The sequence below is a fragment of the Dipteris shenzhenensis genome, chromosome 20, assembly GCF_047967505.1.
Source record: "Dipteris shenzhenensis isolate YYH24624 ecotype China chromosome 20, Dip_SZ_1.0, whole genome shotgun sequence".
Taxonomy (NCBI): domain Eukaryota; kingdom Viridiplantae; phylum Streptophyta; class Polypodiopsida; order Gleicheniales; family Dipteridaceae; genus Dipteris; species Dipteris shenzhenensis.
The window spans coordinates 43,996,925-44,023,099 of record NC_141615.1 but is presented as its reverse complement, the minus strand read 5'-3'; the positions used below and the strand labels follow the sequence as shown (position 1 = coordinate 44,023,099).

At 44.4% G+C, this 26,175-nt stretch overlaps 1 protein-coding gene across 1 annotated transcript in view; it reads left to right on the top strand.

Moving 5' to 3' along the window:
- The window catches only part of LOC147889712 (beta-galactosidase 9-like), a 146,267-nt gene that overhangs the window by 110,744 nt on the left and 9,348 nt on the right, over positions 1-26,175 (top strand). The gene's annotated exons all lie outside the window — the stretch shown is intronic.

Sequence of the window (26,175 nt, the reverse complement as noted above, 5' to 3'; positions counted from 1 at the left end):
AGAGCAAGTACAAGGTACAAGGGTCGAAGGATATTTGTCATCACATCAACTAGAGTGTTAAGAAAAGAGAAGTACATAGTACTTGTACCTACACCCTAGGACTAAGTGTCCTAGGTGTCACATAGGACTAAGTGTCCTATGTGGCATAAAAGGCACAAAATAAACTAAGTGCCTATAACTATGCCTACAAGGCACATACCAGGGCCCATAGGGCATCACTAGAACTGGGAGAAGATGGCCTACAAACCCCCTTCCATGGTATGGGCTGAAGTATTTTGGAAACGTCTCAGAATACCTGGTATTTTGTGGTCATGGTGGCAACTGTTCATCCAAAAGGATATAGCCACCTATGAATGTACAAGGTATGCCAAATCACATAACAAAGGGAACCAAGTATAAAGCCTGTCGGAAGACTTCGAACTTGGGACGAGGAAGTGCCTTTGTAAACAGGTCTGCTATGTTGTCCTCTGTGGGAAGATAGGACAACTGTATGTCTCCTGTTGACAACCGCTCTCGAACATAATGATAATGAACTTCAATGTGCTTGGTACGCGCATGAAACACTGGGTCACGCACAATGGCCAAGACACTCTAACTGTTAGTGTAGACCATAGTGGAGGATGTCTATCGTATACCAAGCTCTGTAAGTAACTGTTGAAGCCAGACACACTCTACTGTAGCGGTGAAGGCTGCCCTGTATCAGCCTCACAGCTAGATGTGGCAATTGTTGGTTGCTTCTTGCTAAGCGAAGAGATACATGAATTGTCAAGCAAAAAACAATTGCCGGTATGTGACACTCTGGTGTCGGAACAACCTGCCTAGTCACTATCCGTGTAAGCATGCATGGTAAGTAAACCCTGATCACGATAGAAGAGGGATAAATCCCGAGTGCCTCTGAGATATCTGAAAACTCTCTTCACTTCCTGCCAATGCTTCCTGCCAATGCTGTGAACTGGGCATGTGCATGAATCAGCTGAGCTGAGATACTGCATACTATAAATCAGGTTTGGTGTGACATAAGTAAATGAGGCGTCCAACAGCCTATTGGTAAAGAGTCATATCACATGGTGGGCTACCATCATGAGCTGAAAATTTAAAGCCAGGGTCCACTGGAGTAGAGATTGGCTTGCAATCCTCGAACTGAAAACGATCAAGGAGCTGTCCAATATACTTGATTGTGACATCATGATACCCCCCTTAACAGCAAACTGAATGCCCAAATAATAGTGGAGCTGTCCCATGTCTGACATGTCAGAAACCTGCTGCAAATCAACCTTGAAAGCTGCAATATGCTGAGTATTTGGGCCCGTGATGAGCATATCATCCACATATAAAATCAGCACTAAAAAATTAGATCCACTCCCACGGACATAAAGAGTGGGTTCTGTGGGGCTATTCGGAAAACCAAGGGATAGTAAGTGTGCATGAATTTTGGCATACGATGCCCTGGGTGCCTGCTTCAAACCATAAGGGGCTTTTCTAAGCCGGCATACCTTGTTTTCAGAATTAACAACCTCAAAGCCAGGAGGTTGTGTCACATAGACTTCTTCCTACAGATCCCCATGAAGAAAAGTAGTCTTGATGTCCAGCTGGTGCACTTGCCAATGGTGATGGGCTGCAATGGCAATGACACATCTAATGGTGGTAATCCTGGATGTGGTAGCAAATGTCTCCTCAAAGTCAATGCCTTGTTGTTGGGCATACCCTTTTGCAACAAGATGGGCTTTGTGTCGATCTATACTGCCATCAGATTTTCTTTTTAATTTGTAGACCCACCGCGTACCAATGGCATGCTTGCCAGTAGGGAGATCTACTAATTCCCATGTGTCATTTTTGGCAATGGATTGTAACTCAGCTCTTATTGCATCCATCCACTCTTTGCTATCAAAAGCATCTTTATGACACAAAGGCTCTTCATTGCAAGCTGTAGCAAGGAGTGCAAACTCAAGAAAGTGACCATGCATCTGTCTATTACCTGACCTTGTCCAGGCAGCAAAAGGCTAATCTTGTTTGCTGTCCCTCAATGTATCAAAAAGCCCTTTTGGGAACTTGCCTTTGCTGTCTATTGACAGCTCTTTCTTGAATCATTGCATCATGAATAGTGGGATCATTTTGTGCTGGAAGAGAAACCTGCAAATCAGCATGGGATATAGGCTGATCATTGCTTGCTAGAGGGCCTGCAGGAGGCTCATGTTGCTGGTGAAAGTCCCCCTCTAAGGAAGGAAGAGGTAACCAAGAGTCAAAGGCATCAAACATGTCAACTTCTGGCTTAGCTTTGCAGTCCACAAGAGGAGAAGCTGAATGTTCAGCAAAGATTACATCTCTACTGACAATAATGTTTCCAGTATTTGGTTGGTATAACCTATACCCTCTGCTCTCTTGGCTATAACCAATAAATATGCATTTGATTGTCTTGTCATCAAGCTTATGTCTTAGTTGAGATGGTACATGAACATATGCAAGAGACCCAAAAACTCTCATGTGTGAAAGTGAAGGCTTCTTGCCTTTCCATGCTTCATAAGGTGTAACAGTCTTCAATGCCCTTGTAGGTGATCTATTCAGCACATAGTTGGCACACATCATTGCATCAAGCCAAAATTTATTGGGTAAGGACTTGGCCTTAAGCATGCATCTGGCCATCTCCATAGTGGACCTGTTTTTCCTTTCAGGAACATGATTATGCTGAGGAGTGTAAGGAGTAGTGCATGAGTGAACAATGCCCCGTGAAGACAAAAATGCATCAAACTCCTTTGACATATACTCTCCCCCCCTATCTGTGTTGAGCGTGACAAGCTTGCATCTTGAATCATTCTCAACCATATTCAGCCACCTCTGAAAGCACGAGAACACTTCAGATTTAGCTTATAAAGCATATATCCAGCAATATCTTGTGAAGTCATCAATGAGAGTCATGAAATATTTGTACCCCCCAATGGCATTTGTCCTCATTGGGCCACAGACATCACTATGCACTAGCTGCAATTTCCTTTGTGAGAGTTTTGGACAATTCTTTTGAAAAGGAAACCGATGCATCTTACCCAAAAGACAACCCTCACACACATGTTTGGAAATTGTGTGAGTTTGAGGTACATCATTTGCCATGTCGTGTGAATGTAACTTGGCAAGAGCTCTATAATTCAAATGATCCATTCTCTCATGCCAAAGATGAGTTTCAACAAGCTGTGAATCTGAAATAGCAAATGCTTCAATAGAGAGTGTAGTTGAGTGATCATGAAGGTGATAAAGGCCCTTTTTCAAAGTGCCAGTGAGAACTATGGCATTGTCATCACGAAGATCATATACTAGGCATCTGTATCCATCAAAAATCACTTTGAAACCTGAAGTGGCAATTGCTGAAATTGAAATCAAGTTGACTTCAATTCCAGGCACAAAGAGAATATTTGTCAAAGTGACAGGATGGCTTGAAATGGTTGTGAGTTGCACATCTCCAATTCCTTTCACAGCATAGGAGGCATTAGTAGCACACGTGACAGCTCCCCCACAAGGTGCATTAACTAAGAAATGAAACAACTGTGTGCAAGATGTGACATGCTTGGAAGCACCACTATCAAAATATCAAGACTGAGCATCATTAGCAGTAAAGAGTGCTTCAACTTTGGAGGGATCAAATGAGCAATGGACAGCCCATGCCCAATCATCTTGAAGAGCATGTGCATGTGAAGCATCTTCTGTGGCTCGTGGGATTCAATTGCATGTGAGGCATTAACTGTCAATCCCGCTTTCTTTTTCTCCGAAGCAATGCGCTTCCTGCATTCTGAAATTTCAGGCCCAGGCTTGTGACAATAGTTGCATCTTTTCTTCTTTGACTTATCTGCTGTATTTTTAGATGCATTGGAGGAGTTGCCACTGTTAGGCCTATTTTTAGGCTTGCCCATAGGCTTGGAAGCCTTGCCTCTTCCTGTTTGCTGTGAAGCGAATGCATGGTCAGGAATAATAGCTTGTCTATTAGCTCGACTTTGCTCTTCTTGCAAAAGCAAAGTGACAAGCTGATCAAAAGAGTAGTAATCTGGATTACCCATGGCCACTAATCAAATGGTTGTGGCAAACCCTTGATATGCATCTGGCAGTCCATTCAATGTGGTACTGACAAGCTGAGAATTTGGCACCACCTCATCAATATTGGGAAGTTGTTCCATGAGGTCCTTGACCTTAGTCAGGTATGCATCCATAGAGTCACCTTCATTCATACCGACTTCCTGCAATTGCCTTCTTAAATATGCAACACGTGTGTCATTGCAAATCTGATAAAGAGAAGCCAATTTGTCCCAAGCATCCTTTGCTGTCCTGCAAGATCGGATGTGTGGAATAATGATTCTCTTGCATGATAAAGCAATACAGGAATGTGCATTTGCATCTCTGGCATCCCATCTTGATTGTTCCTGAGTTGGGGGAGCAACAGCAGGGGTGCTAGAAGATAAGGCATCAGGAGGACTACCCTCTGTAGAGGGACCAGCAGTAGAGGCAACCACTGTAGCATTGGTTGGATTTAGATCAACCCCAGAAACAATATTGCAAAAATGCCTTGCAGCAAGAATATGTTTCATGAGATAAGACCACATCGGATAGTTGGTGCCATCCAACTTATCATCTTCACGAAGAATGCCAAGTAGATCATGATTGTTGCCAGCCATTGCAAATGGGATACCCTGAAAAAGACCTGAAAACCCAAAAGCCTCAAGGCTATCACTGCAAAGAGCTGGTTGTCCAAAATGACGGCAAATATCTGTAAGTAAATGTTCTGCAAATTTCCAACACAAATCAAAGGGCAAATGCAGATTTGACCCAAATGTGACTGTGTCAGGCAATGTTCACTGCAAAAAACATCAAATCTGGCAAAAGCCCCAAATTTAATTAGGGCAAATAGCCCAAAAAGAGAGCAAATGCTAAAAAGCCCCAAATTTTGCTGAGATTTTTGCAAATGTGACCCAATGTATTGTAATCAGACCCAATGTCCTGCAAAAGTGAGTCAATATCCTGCAATCTGACCCAAATGTACTGCAATCAAACAAGAAATTGCAGACCAAATCCCAAAAGATAGCCTCAAGGCTTGCAACTGCAAAATTAGGACTTGCTATCCACAAAGTGACTGCAAAAGTGCAAGTGTCCCAACGTATAGACCTCAAGAGGTAGGCTTTCCAAACTGTTGAAATAGCTTGATAAGACTTCAAATAGTAAAAGGAAGGTAAGGGCAGCAAAAGCCCTCAAAAGCCCCAAATTTTGAGAATGTCCTGTCTAGAGCTTCGCACATGCAAAGCTGTACGGAACTCCCGGAACAAGTACGAGCTGTACGGACAGCACTGCATGTATACATGTACGGACAGTGCATATATACTTGTACGGATGTACGGAGTAGGTACAGTGTACGGTGCAGGTACGACATACGAAGTATGTATGATGCATGTAGGTAATTGTACGGATGCATGTACGATACATGTACGTGATTGTATGAAACGTCGGTACAATGTACGGAACAGGTTTGAAGCACAGTACGGAGCAAAGCGTACGGTTGTACGGAAAGTGTACGACACAGTACGGAGCAAGTACGAAAACTTCTATACGGCTGTACGTCCTATGTGCAGGCTGTGTATATAGGCGTCCGTACAGTTGTACGGATTGTACGGATGAAGGAGTAGATGCAAATCCGGGGGCAGGATACAAGTCGAACTGAGCTCTGATACCACTGTAGGATCGATAAATGAAAGAGCAAGTACAAGGTACAAGGGTCGAAGGATATCCGCCGTCACGTCAACTAGAGTGTCAAGAAAAGAGAAGTACATAGTACTTGTACCTAGACCCTAGGACTAAGTGTCCTAGGTGTCACGTAGGACTAAGTGTCCTATGTGACATAAAAGGCACAAAATAAACTAAGTGCCTATAAGTATGCCTACAGGGCACATATCAGGGCCCATAGGGCTGGATGAACAAATAAGCTGAAGTGTACAAGGATATGGATATCTAAAGAGTTAACTCCAACTCAGCTCAAACAAAGGAATATTGAACTCACTAGAGTGAAGGATGCACGCAAAGCTGGAAAATGGGCAGTCTACCGAGATGGATTGGCATTAATTAGAGACTTCAAATCTAAACCCAAAGACCTTTATTCTTAAACTGATGTAATGAAGCCATCATATGATAGAATCTGATTTTAGAAGTGTGCTATAATAACCTCGAGATGAGAGGTCATGTGAATCTCTGGTATATGCAGATGTTTTAAGTCATTTTGACATTTTGCTTTTGTCCCATAGGCCCATGAGGCCTCGCATGGATGTTAATAAGACTCTCTCTCTCTCTCTCTCTCTCTCTCTCTCTCTCTCCACATACAAGTGGTTTGAGAGATTGGGACTCCACATGGACAGATTACCCCCCTTTCAGTACAGCATTGAGGCTCCATCTCTCCCAATCAGAGTCAGGTCATATGCAAGCACCTTCTATAGCACTGCTAAGGCTCTCGTGGAGAAGCCCTATTCTCCTAGAACCTCATTTGGTGTATCCTATCCCTTGGTATCATGGATTCACGATGGAGGATATGGATTCACGATAGAGGATATGGACTCGACTCACCATGTTCCCCGCTTTCCAGTGATGCTCCGCTTCCCAAGGCTACCAAGGGAATATAGGTCCATCCTTCCCTCCATCGCGTGAGCTTTTGGCATAGTTTTAGAGTATCCTTCAGAGTCGGTGGCGGAAGTGGTGACAAATGACCGGTTCCTTGACTCGGGCTGGTGGTAGAGAGCCGGGATACCCTCCTAGAGGTGATTTCTTGGAGACCTTGGAGGGAGGTACTCTTTGCCAGCAAGTGAAGGTCTCCGATTTACCAGGTCAGTGTTTGAGGTGCACGCAGAAGGGGCACCCAGATAGAGATTTATGAGAGGCCTGACAAGGGCACATCCCTCCCCACAGGAGACACAGGGACAACATAGTGATATAAGAGAGGATGGGACCCAGAGGCCATCCACGCAGAAACAGCACGACAACAGGAAGAGTCCCAAACCCCCTAGATTGAGCCTTTTGAGGGAAGGTGGACCAAGGTTGGAAACAGGAAGCAAGTAAATGGGCCAGAAAGAACCGACGACAGCGAGCCAACCATAAGAGGCGAGCACAGGCAACTCGCAATCACAGGGAGATCGGGTTGGTGGCCCACAAGTAGGCGTACCACGAGATCTGGATAGAGGGAGGACATTCTTCAAGCCCATCACGAGAAGAGATTTCTTGCGTGCCACAGGATCCTCCATAGCAACAAGACCCTCAAAAGATCCTCGAGGTGACTTCTACCGCCAACTCTTTCAATCGGAGGAGGCCTCGCCCACCACTCTTTTGGATAGAGTGGCCGTTGGGGAGAGGCCCCTCAATTGTTTCGCAAGATCTTAAAAGACGCCTGTAGGCGCCCTTCACTAATGATGAGTTGGGGGAGGCCTTACAAGCTCTTTGAGCCCAGAAGTGCCCAGGAGAGAGCGGCTTGACCCGGACCTTTTTTTGAGGCTTCTGGGAGTATATATCCACCTCTCTCAGTTTAGCCTGCCAGCAGATCTTTGACTCCGGATTCCTTCCACATTCTTTGAGCAGAGGTTGGATATGCATGATTCCGAAAGGGGGAGATAGGTCAGATATTCGTCAGTGGAGGCCAATCACCCTTCTAGACACAACTCACAAGATCTTGGCTAAGGTCTTGAGTCTACGTCTGAGACCCCACCTTTCAGATATCATTCACGAGACACAGACCGGATTTGCCCACCTAGGAACGTAGCATCCTGGAGAATATCTTCACTTTCTGGGAGGCAGTGGACTGGGCCTAGGAGGAGGCACCGCCTCTTGCCATTCTTCTTCTTGATTACGAGAAGGCATATGACAGAGTGAAGTAGTCCTTGGAGGGGACAATGCAGAGACTCGACTTTTCATAGAGATGGATCAGAGGGGTTTCAGCTCTTTATCCAGGCAGCTCCAGCCAAGTGATTATTGGGGGCCACACAAGCGAAACCTTTCCTCTTTCCCCTTCAGTGAGCAGGGCTGCCCGCTGGCTCCTTATCTATTCCTCTTTGTGGCAGAGGCCTTGGCCTATTTTATGCGTTCTCAAGCACTTGGCCTTATGGGGATGAGGCTTCCGATCGGGCAAGAGGAGGAGCTTCTAGACTCTAAGTTTGCACATGATACATCACATCTAGTCTAGAGAGGGTAAGAGGGGCCCTATCCATTTATTGCGAGGCTTCTGGAGCTCGCATAAATTGGACCAAATCTGTTGGTTTCCTTACAAGCACGGAGGAGATCCAGGAGATCCAGGAGATTCGAGATTGGGGAGCTGATTTTGGCTTTCGGTGGATCCCAAGAGAGGAGACGACAAGATCCCTGGGCTACCAGGTAGGCATCGACATCTCGGCGGAGCAACAGTTCAGCCCAATCCTAGAGAGTGTTCGACAGAAGCTCTTGTACAGGAGCTCCATGAAACTCTCGCTCACGGGCCAAACATTAGTGGTTAACCAAGTACTCCTTGCCACAGCATGGTACATTGCCTCTTGCTACTGTTTCCACCGAGGCTGCATGGGGCAGCTACGGTGCTTGGTGCGGAATTTTCTCTAGTCAGGATAAAATGGCACTCGCAACACTAGAGCCAAGGTGGCCTGGCAGACAATGATTTTTCCCCAAGCACAGGGTGGACTAGGCATTATTGTTCCAGAGATGCACAGCAAAGCCCTTTTGGGCAACCAGGTAGTGAGAAAGAAAGAAAGATATATTAACTTCCATGGGAGGCCTCACGGGCCTATGGGACAAAGTACACAAATGTAGGCCATCTTCTCCTAGTTCTAGTGAGAGAATCTTGACTCTTCCTACCCTTGGAATACACTTGTGCGCGTGTACCTATCTGATTGATACAGCTAATATCATTTTCATCCCAATCAACTTGTGGTATCTCCTTCTTGAGACATGTGAAATTTTCCACCTGTGTGTACCCCTCTTCATCATTGAGGCAGCTAATGCAACCCTCTGATAGCCCTCCACTGCGTAGTATTTTCCTGCTATGCGTTATAGCTTCCTGCTCTTTGACTTCTCCTTAAAGGTCTACTTTATTGATTTTGTTGCTGGCTATGATGGTCATCTCCCACTTGGCTGAACTGACTTGGGTGGAGATCATCTCTGTGACCGTAAGAACAAGTGTTGGTGCTGGTGGAGCTGTACTACACTGCAATGATTTCCTTCTTACAATTGTTCTCCATGTCCTTGACCTTTCTTCATAGGGCTGCAAGCTCGAGCCTGAGCTCTCTAACTTCCTGCTGTAGAAAATATATATGTTCCTGTGGGTCTAAGCCTGTCCTTCGCCTATAGTGCAATGTATAGGGGCTGGGTGTTGCTGCGATATCAGAGTAGGAGGTTTTACTGATAGGGATTGCAAGAGAGTACGAGAGAGAGAGAGAGAGAGAGATGATATGATATGATTGTATTATAGTCAGCGTGAGACCCTTCAAGATCTATGGGACTGGGGACCACTATTAACGAATAGTGGTCTTTTACATGTAATGAAATAAAAATTCCTACAAAATTATCATGTGTTTAGTACTGGTTGAGCCATCTTCTTTGCTAGCCCTAGTACCTTGTTGTTGTTGCGGTATTCCAAAACTTCTGTTAAGTAGCTCCCTAGCTTTTTGGGTGGCTGTTCCAACAGATTTTTCAGATTTCCTCTGTTGTCCCCATATCGTTCTCTGATGTGTGTGTGTGTGTGTGTGTGAGAGAGAGAGAGAGAGAGAGAGAGAGAGAGAGAGAGAGATTCCCAACTGATGGCTAGCAAAGCCCAAGAAAAGTTATTTCTGCTCGAAGAATTCCACCCCCCCGCACTTGGAATGGTGCATCTTCTAGCGGAAATACCCCAGAGATAAATACAGGAATTGGGATTACATGGGCTGCAGTAATAGCCAGCAGAACACTCTTCCCTGAAGAAGAGGTTGCTGCTTTGCTGTCTACTTCTCAGGCGGCTACTTCTTCTCAGGGGCGAGGCCTCGACCCTGAGATAGAAATGCGAGGCTGACCTCATAAATTTTGCTGCTGTAGATAGTTGTTACATTACTATAAATACCTGTATATATGACTGCTCACATCAAATGTTTTACACTCAATGTCCAGGGCATGTGTGACAGTAGGAAATGGAAATCTGTGTGGCTGTACATCAACAGATTTCAGCCTGACATAGTGGCATTACAAGAGCACAACCAACATATTTATGCAGGCAAGACAGGACACTACTGTGGATATGATATTTTCTATGCTGGGGAGCACTCTTTCTCAGGGGTTGTCCTTCTGATCAAACATGAGCTTCAACCAGTCATTGCATTAAATGACAACAAAGGCAGATGGCTTGTTCTCCAACGCATTATTAGAGGAGAGGTGTTTGAATTTGCTTCAGTTTATGCACCTGAGTCCTCTAGAGAAAGAACTGCAATTTGGGATGCCATGCAACAATATCCGTGGAGATATCATGCCTACATATGTGGGGATTTCAATAATGCTCCACAACAGGGAGACAACACCTCCAGACATGACCATATGTTATCTCCTAAAAGGCATGCATGGTCTCAACTACTTTTGCATTTGGATCTGGTTGACCTTTGGAAGGAATTGCAGCCTTTGTCACCGGGCTACACTTTTCAACATAATGCTCTTTCCGCTTATCAGGCACGTCTGGATCGATGGTATAGTGTCGCTCCCCAACAAAATGGGGATTTCACATGCAAAATGTAAATTGACTATGCCTTTGTGCATTCAGACCATTCACCGCTATGGCTGCGGTTATCTTTTCATAATATGCCAGATGATAGATTGCCACAAAGGAGACATCTAATCATAAACAATAGTTATTTGCAACATGCTGATTTCAAGGCAATGGTTACTGAAGCAGCTCATTGTCTTTCCTCTAGCAGCCATCTTCATGTTGATGGTGCCTGGGATTCTTTTATTTCTAAAATGCAAGTGGTGATTAGAGCTTATGGCAAGTCTTACATGAAGACTCTGAGGGCAACCATTGCTTAGGCCAAATCTACTTGTCAAGACCTCACTGAACTCAGTCATCATCGTTCGTTGTCCATGCATGAGCAAACAACACTATGCCAGGCCAGACATTGTCTTAAACTAAATGATCACAGGAAACTGGCAAAATGGGAGACTAGAGCAAGACAAAGAGCCTTCACAGATAAAGATTGCTCTTCCAAAGAATTTTTCAAAAGTTTACATCAGAGGAGAATCAAAACAGAAATTTGCAGAGTGCTTATGCCCGATGGATCATGGACTACTTCACGGTCACAGCTTGCCTCTGTTTGTGTGCATCATTTCTCTCAGCAATTTGGCTCTGCAGCTCCTCCCTCGCAACAGATTTTGCTTGCACGAAATTTACTGTTGCAACATGTTTCTCCTATCATTTCCCATACTCAAGCTTTGGAATTGGAGGAACCCTTTACTCAGAGAGAACTGTCAGATGCGATCAAATCATATGGCAGATGGAAATCCCCAGGATGGGATGGTTTAACAGTCGAATTTTTTCTAGCATACTGGCCTATTTTGAAGCATTCATTGCTATATATGGTGAATGCTGCGTGGCAAAATCAGAAAATGCCGGACACATGGAAGAGAGGTCTTGTTAAACTCCTTCCCAAAAAACAAATTTGTGAGTCTTTGGCAGACTAGAGACCTATCACTCTTATGCCCGTAATTTACAAAGTCACTACCAAAATGATTGTTGATCGGCTAAAGGGGTTTTTACATGATGGGTTGCATCCTGCTCAATATGATTTTGTCCTGCGTAGGCATATCACAAATAACATTGCTAATGCCTACATTGGAATTGAATATGCCAAATACACACAGCAGGATGTTTTGTTATTGCAAGTTGATATTGCCAAAGCCTTTGATACTGTTCAGTGGGATTTTATTTCATCGACTATGCAGGCATTGGGTTTTGGCACAAAAATGCAGCAACTCATCACTTGGCTATATCAAGATAGTGAAGCTGCCTGCATACTTTCAGGAGATATTTCTCCATCCTGGACTCTTGCTTGCTCTGTCAGGCAAGGATGTCCCCTGAGTGCTTTACTTTTTGCCATAGCTACTCATCCACTGCTTCAATATCTGGATCACCTCTTGGACACTGACCAGTTGCACGGTTTGGAGATTCTTGGTAGTCGTAGCATAATTGCTCAGGCATATGTTGATGATTCTTTCTTTACTCCAAAAAATACTCGGGCTGATCTGTCCATGATTATGCATGCTCTTTCTACATATGGATTGGCTGCTGGCCTTCGAGTAAATTTTCAGAAATCAAAATTGCTACCGTTACATGCACAGGAATGGCACAACCTTCTGTGGCCTGGGGAAATTGTCCCCGCTTCTCAATTCATTCGACATCTTGGTTATCCTCTAGGCTGGGGACTTACCCGTTCACAACAAACTGATTGGGTGCTAGTAAAGTTAAGGGCAAAACTTGAATATTGGAAGCTTGCAACTTGGCCATTACATGTTCGTCTGCGAATTACACAATCCATTTTGATAGCATACATACAATTTTATCTGCCTCTCACTATGTTCACTAAGGCAGATCTGGTTTCATTTATGTCAGCTATCATGGAAATTTTCTGGCGTTCAAAACATGGCAAGAAAAGTCTCAAATTACTCTCTATGCATCGTCCTGTTCTCCAAAGATGCACGGGGGTCTGAACATTCTCAATATTCAAATGCATTTACTTGCTCACAGAGGGAAAATGATGATACAGTTTATGCAAGGAGATCAGCCTCGGGCTTTCATGATCTGCTCTCTCTTATTACATCTTCATACATCTGCCTTTGGGAATTGGCAGCCTACTCAGTGGGATTTTTTATTTGGCTCTATCCAAGGCAAGATCAGAGGATGCCCTTTTGTCTCTCGTCTGCTTCTTGATTGGAAACACATTCTATCCCACTTGGAATGGCATGGCAGGGACTCTCTCTCGGGCAACTCTTTGAGGGTAGAGAATATTTTTTGATCTAAAGTATTCCACCCTCCTTTGGCCATACAAGAACCCCTACGTTCTTATTTTCTCTCCTTCAAAGGCATTTCATCTGTGGCGGATGTACTTCAGGATGATGGCACAATTTTATCTTTTTCTATGGCTGCTCGCAAATATGGCTTGGGAGCTCATTATCGTCCTTTATGGCATAGAATTTCAGCAATGCTCCAACCGTACTTGCCGGTACCTCATTTGGAACTTCAGAATCGACTTGAGGATTGGATTTTATGCTCTCCTTCCTTATACGCCGGTCCTTTGAAGCTCTCACATATCACAGTGTCATCACTGTATAAAGTGTTATTACCTCCACCTTGGATTTCCCACAGAGCAAATACTGTTTGGCATATGGATCGTCCAATGAAGTGGTGGAGATAAAGGCTGCGTCTCCTTTGGCATTACAAAGTCCCTCTTCGACAACAGCTTTTCCTATGGCGAGTTCTCCTTGGCATTTTTCCATCTGGACAGTTACTCACACACAAACATATTGCTTCAGCTGTTTGTCATAGATGCCAGCACTCTACTGAATCAGTGTTTCACATCTTTTGGTCCTATCCAAATACTTCTGATCTCATTGCTCTCATCAGACAGAGGCTTTGACAGCGATTTCCTACTGTTACTTTTGGCAGATTTTTCTGGTTGTTTGGCTTTCATCCACAGAGACAGGGTTTTGATTTATTTTTTGTATGGGTGCGCTATTGGACCCTATGGACTTTATGGATGGATAGAAATCATAGAGTCTTTGGTGATCCACTATTTTCATCCTTTCTTTTTTTTAAACGATCTCTGCAACAATTATTCTACGATTGTTTTCAGACCCGTTTGATTGATCAGGATGTGTATATAGCTTATACTGAGATCTTTAGTTGATTAGTAGCTACTTCGTTTTTGAAGTAACTATGAATGTAATTATTCTACAGAAATAAAAGATTTCTTCCCACAAAAAGAGAGAGAGAGAGAGAGAGAGAGAGAGAGAGAGAGAGAAGGAAAATTGATTAAAGTCTTCAAAAGACTGATGGGTCTGAGACCGTGGAAAAACCTGATACAGACAAGTTGTGTGGGTGGAGCTACTAAATGAGCATCCACTCTAATGCATTATGTAAAATGATAAGTGTGAGTGCTAGATAGTCATGTCAGAATGATGATCGTCTACACAACACTAACATCTGTGTCGTGTCCTGGTTGTAGCTCTGCGTTTGACAAGGGCTACTATGACCCTTGTCGGTGGAGCCCCAATTATGAATAGGGAAGGAATATCCCCAAGTGTAATTCTTGCATCCACCCTCTGTCTGAGTTGTCGTGTCGCTGGCTCTGTGTCACGATCATGACGAGGCCTCATGGTATGGGAGTCTGCATGGTCTGGCTGGAAGAAATAAGTGATTGAGCTCTGAGAAGAGTCTATCAAGGAGATTTGCTCCTGTCTCCTTGATCGAAGTAGATGCTTGCGGTGTCTGACTGCCTCTTGAATGAAGGTGGCTAAGCATCTTTGATCTAGAAAGGAGAGAAAGTGGGACAATATCCCAGCATTGTCTCTGAAGAGGCAATAGAAGCCCCTTGAGTCCCATAGTATACTGGGCATTTGCAAATGAAATGCTCCTCCGACCCAATCTCCTGTGTGTCACATAATGTGCATATGCACCTCTTCCTAGGCAAACTCTTAGCCCTGCCACTCTCAATGCGAAGTCTATGTGAAAAGACTCGAAACTGCCCAATAGAGATCCTCAGTGAGTGGGGTAGGTGGATCTGCGTATATCCTGGTGGGTCGATAAACCCATCCTCTGTGATATGTAAACAATGATCCTTGTAGAAGTTGAGCTTCACTGGAAGCTCGCTCGGTCCCAACCAGGTTCTGAAAGTGTGTAGGTACAAAAGATCCTCATGAATGACCTGGTTGACCTCTTGAGATAGGAGGGGAAAAAGGTGCATCAACGCTATACTGGGAGGGAGGGAGTCTATCCATGTGGAGTCCCAGTCGCTCAAACCACTTTTCTGTGCGTGCAAACTAGCATCTCTGATCACCTGTTGCTGATAGTGCCTTAGAGGAGGACAATGCTAGCCACGGTAATTTGCTGCGTCGAGAAGTGCAATCTCTGTACCCCCTAACCCGTTATAGGTAGGTGATAACTTGAAATGTTGCATCAAGTTGTAGTGGAGATGCCCCAAACTCAGCCGGATTGATGTGGTGAGGAACTGATGGCTTACTACGAATCATCGGTGATAGCATAAGAACCTGTAGGCGCTCCACCCGAGCCCAGTCTATATTTGACAGACCTGGCCACCAACCAAGGCTCCCATACATCCTCGCTGGGCGGACCAAGGAGTCAAAATGCAAGCGGTTCGTGGGTCTTGGAATGTGAATGGAAACACTGCCTCTTTAGTCTGGCTAATGAAGCGTATGCTCTGCTCAGTCGGGCCTGCATCGTCGGTCTCATAGTAAAGATAGGTTCAGAGAAGAGACCCCTAGGTGTGTATATGACGAAACAATCTCAACTGGCGACCCGTCGAAAGCGAATTGCTCCCGGTGCATAGCAGCTCAAGATGTGTTGAAGATCATGACCTTGATTTTACCAAGGTTGACCTTCAAATTATGGTAATCACAAAAGGACTGTAGTGGATCTAAGTGTCTCTAGAGATCCTCTGCTAATGAAGATAAGAGTGCCACGTCATCTATGTATAACAGGGTTTGAATCGGAGTGCCAACGACGAGCATCCCTCCCCCCCAGTGCGAGCATAACTGTTTCAAGCTTTTTTTTTTTTTTGCCGAAAAAACAGTGCTAATTATATTACTTCGAGAACAAGATACAAGAGGTCAGCTTATAGCTGACGGGCTGCGTTCACAAATCGGACACAGCCCTAAAAGGTAGCATAATAAATCATACTCTCACGGAGGGATATGACGAGTGTGAATGAACAGCCATCGGGGTGGTGAGTAGTGCCACCGAAGGCCCTGCGTAGTCTGCTCGAAGAAGAGGCCCTGTGTGTCCCAAGCCCGGAGGAAGCGTCTCCGCTTCTCCTGTCCGGCCCGGGAGTCTCCCTGAATCTGGTCCCACTGGCCTCTGAGGGTATGAATAATCTCACTCCAAATCTCCGCCATGATCTGGGCAGTCGATAAGGAGGTGCCACCGAGGATCTGCGCGCAGCGCGAGGTCCAAATGTGCCACCCTGTAATGCTGCTGATAATCTCCCAGACTGGCTGCCTCTCCCGAACTCCTATATCAGCCTCTGCTAGGTGCTGCGGGATACCCTCGAGCGGCCCCCACGTCCCCTGTGTGATAAGGAAGGTGGGGTCCTGCTGGCATGCCTCGAATAAGTGATGAAGACCAGGTGCGGTGCTGCACCAACAGAACGTGCCCCAAGTGATCAATCCTAGCTCTGGTGCTGCGCGAGTAAGAAGCCCGAAAGTCCACCTCCACACTTCCTGGGCGCAAGTGCAGCTCCACAGGCAGTGTTTTGGTGATGTTTCAAGCTTATTAATGTAGATGCCAAACAAGGTTGGTGATAAAGGACACCCTTGTTTGACCCCAATAGTACTCGTGATCTCATCTGTGCATCCAGACCCTACTCGAACTCTGCCTGAAACTTGCTCGTAAAATACCACGACAGCCCAAATGATCTGTTGGTCATAACCAAAGTTTTGCAGATGCCTGATGAGGCAGGCTCTCGAAACCGTATCAAAGGCTTTGTGTAAATCCGCAAAGCAGCAAAAAACCCTCTGTTTCCGTGCCCTCGCCTCCTCAGTGATACACCTAAGTGTGAGGATGTGAACCATGGTCCCATGATCACATCAGAATCCAGCTTGTCCATGTGCTCTAAGTCCTTGCATCTCTGTGAATTGACTAACCTCAGAATCAATCACTGATGCATAAATATTGGACATGACATGCCCGATCATAATGGTCTTGTAGTTCTCCGGGCTCATGGGATCCCTTGCCTTGTGGATGGGTGAAATAGTATTAACAGTCCAAGTGCGTGGGAACCCGAGATGACGAACGTCTTTTAAGATCGGGGCTGTTCATGAGAGAGAGAGAGAGAGGCCTCACGGGCCTATGAGACAAAGTGCAATCCATGGGTAACTCATAAAGCCAATGTGGGCTGAAGCAAAGTGCTCGCTAAGGCCCTTGCTGAGTGCTATGCTTGGAGAGAGAGAGAGAGAAAGAGAGAGAGAGAGTTTATTGACGTCTACAAAAGATCAAATTGTCTATGAGGTTGGAAAAGCCCTAATATAATGAAACCTAAGGGTGGGGGCCACTAAGAGGGGCACCCCTACCCAAGGCTGATGGTTGTGACGAGAAATAAAAGTCATGCTATCGCTGCAAGAGAAACCCACAATTGGGGAGCAAATACCAAGGAGAATTCCCTGGTTGTCTATCAATTGGTCACCTGTCCTTGAGTGGCTGGACTTGTGTATGCTGTTTGTGGGATGGACAATTGTGGAGAGACAAGAGGAGGTCATTTCTCTCTAGTCTCCGTGATGTAGAAAGATAAATTTATTAACGTCTTTAGAAAGCTTCACGGGCTTATGAGACAAAGTACAAAACAAAAGGATAAACATCAACATCAGTTATAGACCGAGTGTCTCTGGGAATGCATATAGTATCTCCAGAGTTATTATAGGATAGTTATGGTCTACTATAATAGATAATCAGACTGCATTAGATCAGTTTATTACAGAGGGTATTTGGATCTGGATTTGAATTCTCTGATGCATGCTTTTCGATCTTTGTAAACAGCCCATTTACCTTCCTTACGAGCTTTCTTCACTTTAGCTAGTTCTGTGCCTTACATGTTGAGCTTAGTCGGGGTGAGCTCCTCTGAGATCCATATCATGGTACCTCTTAGCTTATTGGTTTTCTTGAGAACTTTGTTTCTTGCTAATTTGTCACAGTAAGAACTAATTGGGAGTGTGTCCCATGCTGGATGACACAAAGTATATCTCTTGAGTCTCATTCAATCGGGGGGATTGCTTTTGTAACATGCTCTGGCTTTACTGCCATGCTCCCATCATGCCAGCCCTCCGGTAATTCTCCTATGCGTAGACTCTGGGTGTTCTTGTACTTCTTCAATAACATCCCATGTATTGATTTGTTGTCCATTTTTGCTGTAATTTCCTGTTTTACTGATTTGACCTGAGTGATAACTAAGTCTTGGGATTTGGTTATCGGTTGTGGCGCACGTGCTGCTTCACTTTGTATCTGTAATACTTCCTTTTTCCCTTTGTTTTCCATATTGAAAACTTTCATGTCCAGAGAGGTAAGTCGAGCCTTAGAAAGAAAAGAAAGAAAGAAAGTTTATTAAAGTCTTCGGAAGACCGATGGGTCTATGAGACTGTGAAAAACTTGATACAATGAGCTGTGGTAGTGGGGCTACTAAACGAGCATGCACACCAATGCAGAATGCAAGAAAATGCAAAATGGCAGGACTAAGACCTAAGTACTAAGAGAGAGAGAGAGAGAGAGAGAGAGAGAGAGAGAGAGAGTTGATTAAAGTCTACAAAATACTGATGGGTCTATGAGACTGATAGAAAACCTGATACAATGAGGAAAAAGGGTGGAGTTAAACAAGCATCCTAACCCATGCTAGAGAACTGTGTAGGACATAGTCAATGTCAGCATAGTCATTACAATACAATATATCACATACACGGTACGAAACGTCAAAGCAAGCCTTGTTAAGGACTAGGTTGTGCAGGCAAAAATCCCGTGATAGATTGCTGTCCACTGTTTGGAAGTATAGATGGTCGTGATCTCCTGGCAGCAGCTCTATGCTTGGCAAGTGCCACGGTAACCCTAGTCGGCTGTATCTCAGGTTTAAACATATATGAGATGTCAGCGAGCGTGATATGCACATTTGTCCTCTGTTGAGTGTGCAGGCCAAAATCTTGTGATAGATCGCTGTCCATTGTCTTGAAGTATAGTTGGTTGTATCTCCTGGCAGCAGCTCTATGCCTGGCAAGTGCCATGGTAACCCCAGTCGGCTGTATCCTAGGTCTAAACATAGATGAGATGTCAGCGAGCGTGATATGCGCATTTGTCCTTTGTCGAGTGTGTCACGTCTCCGTGTCGGGTCTCTGTCTCGCTTGCTATTTGTGATCGTGGGGACAATGTGCTCTGGTTGGAAGAACTCCTTGATCACACTTTGAGATGGGTCTGACAAGGTCTCCCATCTTTGTCTTTGGGATTTGATGAGACACTCTCTATGTTGGACCGCCTCATGAATGAAAGCCGCAATGCACCTTTGGTCTGGGTATGAGAGGAGTTTGGAAAGGGGCTCGAAGTCGTCTCTTCAGAGGCAGTGATATCGTCCACGAATCTCGTAGTAGGTTGGGCAACAGAAGGTGAAGTGCTCCTTTGACTCGATATCATGTGAATCACACAGTGTGCAGGCACGACTCTCTCTGGGGATCCCCTCTACTCGTCCACTCTCGATACGGAGTTGCTGCGATGAAACACAGAACTGCCCAATGGCAATCCGAAGTGAGGTGGTAGATGGATCTGAGTGTACCTTGGTGAGACAATGAACCCCTCCTTGGAGATGTGTAGGCAATGGCCCCTATAGAAGCTGAGCTTCACAGGGTGCTCTGTCTATGCCAACTAGGTCTTGAATGTGTGTAGTTATAACAAATCCTCTCTGATGATCTGTTTGAACTCGTTGTCGCGAAATGGGACAAACAGAGTGTCAGTGCTATACTAGAAGGGTGGCAACCTGTCTATATGGAAACCCAATTGCTCAAACCATATGCATGTGTGTGCATACTAGCATCTCTAATTGCCTGAGCTGCTAATGACATAGACGAGGACAACGCCAACCAAGGTAACATGTGTCGCCATGCAGTATAGGAGCCATAATCTCCCACGCGGTATAAATAATTGATAGTCTGGAATGTTGCATCTAACTGCAATGGAGATGCCCCGAACTTAGCCTAAATGATTTGATGGGGAATTGATGGCTTATTGCGGATCCTTCGTGATAACAAGAGAACCTGTAGTCTCTCCACTCGAGTCCACTCTGTATCGGAGAGGCTGGCACCCAGCAAGGGCTGCCATACATGCTTGCAAGGTAGACCAAGGAGTTGAAGAGAAGAACCTTGGTCCGCAGATCCTGGATACGTGAGTGGAAGCACTGTCTCTCCATTCGGGCAAGGGAGGCGTATCCTCTACTCAGTCGGGCATGCACAGCAGGTCTCATCCTGAAGGTAGGGCCAAGCAATAGAACCCCCAGGTATGTATATGATGAAACAATCTCAATCGGTGCCCTGTCAAAACTGAATTGCTCTCTGTGTACGGCTGCTCAAGGGGTATTGAAGATTATGACCTTGGTTTTATCCAAGTTGACCTTCAAGTCATGTAACTCACAAAAAGTCAGCAGTGCATCTAGATGTCTCTAGAGTCCCTTAGCGGATGAAGATAAGAGCACCACATCATCAGCATTATAAGAATCTCTGGAGCAAGGAACCGGCAAGAGAGCAATCAGCTGTCCCTAGTGTCGTAATGAATGACTCAAGCTCGCTATATAGAGGCCCAACAAGGTTAGAGAAAGCAGGCAGCCTTGTTTAACCCCAATGGTACTCATGATCTCATCTGTCCATCCACCGCCCATTTGAACTCTGCAAGAAACCCTCTCTTATAATGCCATAAGAGCCCATACAATCTCTTGTCCATAACCCAACTCTTGTAACAGCCTGATGAGGCGTGCTCATGGCAGGGTATCAAAGGCTTTGCAGAAATCTACAAAGCAGCAATAGATCCTCTGCTTCAGTGCCCTGGCCTCCTCTATGACACTCCTGAGTGTAAGTATGTGGTCCATGGTTCCGTGATCACATCAGAAACCTACTTGCCCGTCTGCCTTGAGTCCTTGCATCTTTGCATACGGCTTGATCTCCATGTTAAGTACTGAGGCATAGATCTTGGACATGACATGCCCGATCAGAATGGTCTTGTAATTTTGTGTGCTCATGGGATCCCTTGCCTTGTGAATAGGTGTGATGGTGTTGAGGGCCATGTGCGTGGGAAACCGCTTTGTTAAAAATCTTTGCTAGGACCTGGGCTAGGATATCAATCTCGTATCCCACAAACTCAGTACATAACTCCTTGTGATCTTTCACTCGACCATTATGAAGCTTCATCACGATGTCCTTGACGTCCCCTTTGTGAATAAAGTGCAAGAGGTCGGTCGTGGTAAGTGCAGGAGATTAGGGTGGGCTGACTGGGGAGGATGTCATATAATGTGTGGGTATAGATATGTCAAACCGAGTTTTTGTGAGTGGTGAGGGGGACTGCCTTTCTAGGAACCTCTGCTAAAAGTCCTTGGATTTATTACTAAATAGAATGTTCAACGCTTCCTTCTCGTTTCGGCAAAGGAAGTCTCATTTCTTACGGCGTACTAGACAACGGTACACACGTATCGTGTCCAGCTCGCTCGGTGAGCCATGTTTGGGCTCGAATCGGAGTTGTCGGTGAAAAGCCTTACACTCTTCATCGTGCTAGCTATTACTGTTGAGATATCGAGCTCCACTCGTGATATGCCAGGGTGACCGTTGTGCATTTATGTCATCGACTTGTTAGTTGCAGATGCGGTTGGTACACCGCCCATGAATAATAGCTGGATGACAGCTATCCTTATGTACTCTAGTTCGTGGCTCAGTTAGTATGCCACCTTAGCTAGCTAAGTTTGGTTTGAGACCCACATATAGGGTTCTTCTATTTCTTTGTACTAGAGTTCTTTTGGCTTTCACAACTAAGAAGAGGAAAACTGTTTTTAGCCTCCACCTTGTGTGTATTTCCCCATTGTGTATGTGAGAAAGCCGCAAGTGAGACTCCTTCCTTCTCTCCCACTATCTTCACATGGTATCAGAGCCTGGTTCGTGGTAAGGAGCTCAAGAAAGCAAACCAAGTTCGCGGTGTCCTGGTAAGAGGACCAGTGTTGCTTTCCTTTTTCGAGTTTGGGAGCAAATCTCTGCAGGTAGCATAGCCGGAAAGTACAAGAGTGCATTGTCTCAGATTGAGACGCCCTTCGCGGTGTGGCGAGAGGACAATATATGTTGAGAGGACTTTATTTTTCTGATTCGAGGCCATTTCAGGGCCTGTTTTGGAGGCGGAAGTTCTCCGCAAGCACTGAGAAAAAGACCCTGTTTTTGCTGTGCGACCATTGCTCTGCAGGTCGGTGAAAAGTTACCACAGAAATTGCATCGTATGCCTGTGCGCAGAGATATTGGGAGTTACAGAATCATCCTTATTGCCTGTTCATGCAAAATCGTCACTAGGAAGTGACTGTGTGGTCAAATACCACTTTTGTCAGTTTTGTAGATTTGCCCTTGTGAGGCAGAAGCTGTGTTTTTTGCAGTGACATAATATTTTGCAGTGTTCTGTAATGGCGTCTGATTCTCTTTCATAGATTGTCACTGAAAAGCTTGACAAGAACAACTTCCAAGCATGGAAGTTTAGAATGACGAATTTCCTTATGGGAAAAGGCTATTGGGAGTTCATTACAGGAAATGAAGAAGAACCAGGTCTTTCTAATGTTCCCAATCAACAGGAAATGTAGGCATTTGAAGGATGGCATGAGAGAGCCAGAAAAGTTATGTATTGGCTATCTATCAGTATTTCAGATTCTATGATTGTGCATATTCAGGATGCAAGTATGCCAAAGGAGGCATGGGATACTTTGGCAGAAATGTATAGCACAAATACACAAGCTAGGAAAATGCAGCTCAAGCAGGAGTTGCACAATTGTGCAGAGAGAAAATATGAGCATCAATGACTACCACATGAAGGTGAAGAAAATTGCAGATGCACTTGCTTCCATTGGGTCGCCAATGGAAGATGATGATTTAGTTTCTGTGACTTTGAATGGTCTAGGAAAGGATTATGCAGAGTTTCGGACATCCATTGCCATCCGTGAAAAATTTCTTGATTTTGAGGAGTGGTTTGTTCTTCTAATTTCTGAAGAGCAGAGAAATGGTGGTGCATCTTCTTCAGGAGTAACTTCAAAAGAAACTGTCTTCTACTCAAATGCTAGAAGAGGTAGAGGCAGAGGTAGAGTAGGCCGATCTGGAGGCCGTGGTAGAAATCAGAATATGCAGCAAACTCAAGAAAACCAGTCCTATGGAGGAGGACGTGGTAACTTTACAGGTAGGGAGAGCCAAAGAGGTCGTGGTGGATGACAGAGAGGCCAAAATGCAAACAGCAATGTTGAATGCTACTACTATGGTAAAATGGGTCATATGGCTAAAGACTGCTATAAAAAGCAGAATGACATTATGAATGAAAAATTGCAGCAAGGGAATTATGCATCTTCTAGTAGACAGGGTGATGACAGAAATGAGCATCTGTTTATGGTGCATCACATGACCAATTCTGTGACAAGTGCAGAAGAAAGCAATGATGTGTGGTATGTTGACTCAGGTGCGTCAAACCACATGACAGGTCATGCATAATGGATGCAGGATGCAAGGAAAATGGAAAGATCAGGATTTGTGGAGACTGGTGATGGTACTGCACATCCTATTGTGCAGATTGGTAAAATTCCTTTGTCTATGCAGGATGGAAAAAAGAAATACCTATCTGATGTATTTCATGTTCCGAATATCACCAAGAACCTGGTTTCAGTTGGTCAAATGGTTGAGCAGGGCTTGCAGGTCAGATTTAATCCTCATGGATGCTTTGTTGAGGATATGAAAAATAACGGTCGCTTAATAGCAAAAGGAAAGAAGAAGGGCATGATGTTTACGTTGGATGCGGACATGTCTGAATTGAGTGCAGCAATGTTTGCACATGAGACCGGTGTAGTTGCAGATATTAATATCTGGCATAAACGCATTGGTCATGTTAATGTACAACGACTTGAATCAATGCAGGCCCAAAATATTATTGCAGGATTGCCTAAATTCAAGGTTGCAGAAATGTATAAGGTATGTGAAGCCCGTCAATTTGAAAAAGAGGCAAGGAAACCATTTCTTAGACATGTTCAAGAGAGTAAGAAGCCATTGGAATTAATCCACTCTGATGTGTGGACTACTAAAGCTGCATCTATTGGAGGTTGTCATTATTTTGTCACTTTTATTGATGACTATAGCAGAAAAGTTTGGGTGTATTTTATGAAAAAGAAAAGTGAAGTGTTTAGGCATTTCAAAGCTTTTAAAGCTATGGTTGAAAAAGAAACATGCTTGCAAATAAAATGCCTAAGTTCAGATGGAGGGGGAGAGTACCTCTCAAATGAGTTTGTAAGGTTCTTGCAGGAGCATGGCATAAAGGAGCAATATTCATGCAGTCATACCCCACAGCAAAATGGACTTGCAAAAAGGAAAAACAGGCATATTGGAGAGGTATCTCAGGCCATGCTAAATGAAAAAGATCTACCAGATTATTATTGGGCTGAAGCAGTTGCTACAGCAATTTACATAATGAACAGGACTCCCACTGCAGCAATACATGGCATGACGCCAGAGGAGATGTATACTGGTAGGAAACTAGATATTTCTTATTTGAATATTTTTGGTTGCTAGATGAGTTGAGGTCCAAGTTGGATCCAAAAGCTGAGAAGTGCATCTTTATTGGTTATTCTCTCCAGCAGAAAGGGTATAGATGCTATAACCCTTCTACTCGTAAGTTTACAGTGAGCAAAGATGTTGTTTTTGATGAGATGAGCAACTGGTATAAACCAGTAAATGTGATTGACGATGTAGATGCACAAAATGATAATGCTGCACAGAATTCACAGCAGCAATCACAAAATATTAGTGGACCTGTAGTGTCCTCTAGGAGTGGTTCACATACTTCGCCATGGACAGACAGATTGAGATCAGGAGAATCTCCTCAAAGCAATGCAGATAGTGGTATGCAGGTATCACGAAAAGGAAAAGAGAAGGTAGATCGGCCCATGTTTGATGTGAATGCAGGTCACTCTTATGTGGATGGTGAATCCAGTGGCTCAGAACAGAGCATTGATGATGACTTGGGTATTCCTTCTGTTGTTACACCTAGAGTAAGGAAGACCAGGGATGTTTTGAGAGCACTTGGAAGTGAGCCTATTTTGCACAGGTCTACAAGAGCTAGGTATCCTGTGGATAGGCTGAAATATGATGGATATACATCCATTCACTATGCTTATATGGTCAAAGTGATACAGGAAGTAGAACCCACTTCTTTTGAGCAAGTCATGGGAAAAGGAAAATGGGAGAAAGCCATGGATGAAGAAATGGATGCCTTGGAAGCAAATGCTACCTGGAAATTTGTGCCTTTGCCTAAAGACAAGAATGCAATTGGATGTAAGTGGGTTTATAAGGTGAAGCACAATGCAGATGGTTCTGTGAACAGATACAAGGCAAGATTAGTTGTCAAAGGGTATGCACAGACATATGGCATTGATTATGAAAAAACATTCAGTCCGGTTGCAAGGATGGCAATGATAAGAGCAATCATTGCTATGGCTGTTCAAAGGGATGGTCTTTACATCAGATGGATGTAAAGAATGCCTTCTTGCATGGTGATTTGCAAGAAGAGGTCTTTATGGAGCAGCCACTCGGTTATGTTCATGCTGTTCATCCTGAGTTTGTTTGCAGGTTGAAGAAAGTCTTGTATGGCTTGAAGCAAGCACCTAGAGCATGGTATGACAAGATAGGACAGTATCTTGTCACTATTGGCTTTCAGATTTTCAAGGTAGATTTCTCACTTTATGTGAGAAAAATAGAGAAAGGTATTATGTTGCTTGTTATTTATGTTGATGATTTGATCATCACAGGTGATAGTGATGAAGATATCTTTCATGTGAGAATGCTATTGAAGCAGAAGTTGTAGATGAAGGATTTGGGAGAGCTGCGTTATTTCTTGGGCATTGAGGTGATTAGATCACCAAGTGGGATACGGCTCTTGCAGAGGCAGTATGGATTGGACATGCTGTTCAAATATGGAATGACAGGCTGTAAGCTTATTTCAGTTCCTTTGGAGCAGAATGTGAAGCTGAGCTCAGTTGCAGGTGAGCTTTTGGAAGACCCTACTTTGTACAAGCGCATAGTAGGAAGTTTGATTTATATGACTATTACCAGGCCAAATTTGAGCTATGTTATTGGATTGGTAAGTCAGTTTATGCAAGCTCCAAGGAAACCGCATTTAGATGCGGCTAGATGCATACTCAGGTATGTGAAGTC